The sequence below is a fragment of the Morone saxatilis genome, unplaced genomic scaffold, assembly GCF_004916995.1.
Source record: "Morone saxatilis isolate NCDOM2014 unplaced genomic scaffold, NCSU_SB_2.0 Contig2, whole genome shotgun sequence".
Classification (NCBI taxonomy): domain Eukaryota; kingdom Metazoa; phylum Chordata; class Actinopteri; family Moronidae; genus Morone; species Morone saxatilis.
The window spans coordinates 5,482,915-5,483,660 of NW_023339762.1; positions in this window are offsets into that span (position 1 = coordinate 5,482,915).

Sequence of the window (746 nt, forward strand, 5' to 3'; positions counted from 1 at the left end):
TTCATCCCCGCTGCTCTAAGGAACGATATAGAAAATCGTTCCTCCCCACTGCAATAAGACTTTCTAATAATAATTGACTCTTAATCAGCTGCTATAACGTTATAATTTCCTTTCACCACTAGGTGGCACTCTCACTATTACTGAATATTATCACATAGACGTGTTCAGGGTGGGACTCTTATCCGACGTGTGAAGTTTCGTTAAGATTGGATTTTGTACGCTGAAGTTATGACAACTTCCATTTTCATGCCTTGAAATTGGACGCCACACCACGGGCCCGCCCTTTGACGGAATGTCATAAATAGCACAACTATTAATCATGAATGTCTTTAGATGGCTGTGGTCATAGGGAGGCACTGGAGAGGGGCTTCAGAGCTGCAGGTTGCCTACCCCTGGGACCCCTGGGTCAATCAAATAATGACCCTGATGAGAGAAAGAAGACCAGAAATACAAGCAGACTTGATTAAATCATTTTTAACTGCTTTTTAATAAGAAAAGAGACGTGTATTGTAAGTTATTTTACATAAAGAAAGGAAAGAGGAAATCCAGCTGTGTGCCAGCTCTCAGCGGCCGCTCAGGGAACTGCATCAAGTGGAAGGAGGAGGAGGAGGAGGAGGAGGAGGAGAGAGGAAGTTCTCCAAAACTTTTTTTTCCCCCTGAAAAGATTCTGGAGAAGCTCGGTTAGATTTCCAGAGGAAGGGGATCCGATCAGAAGAATAAAGAAAGCGCAAGGGGGAGATAACGGT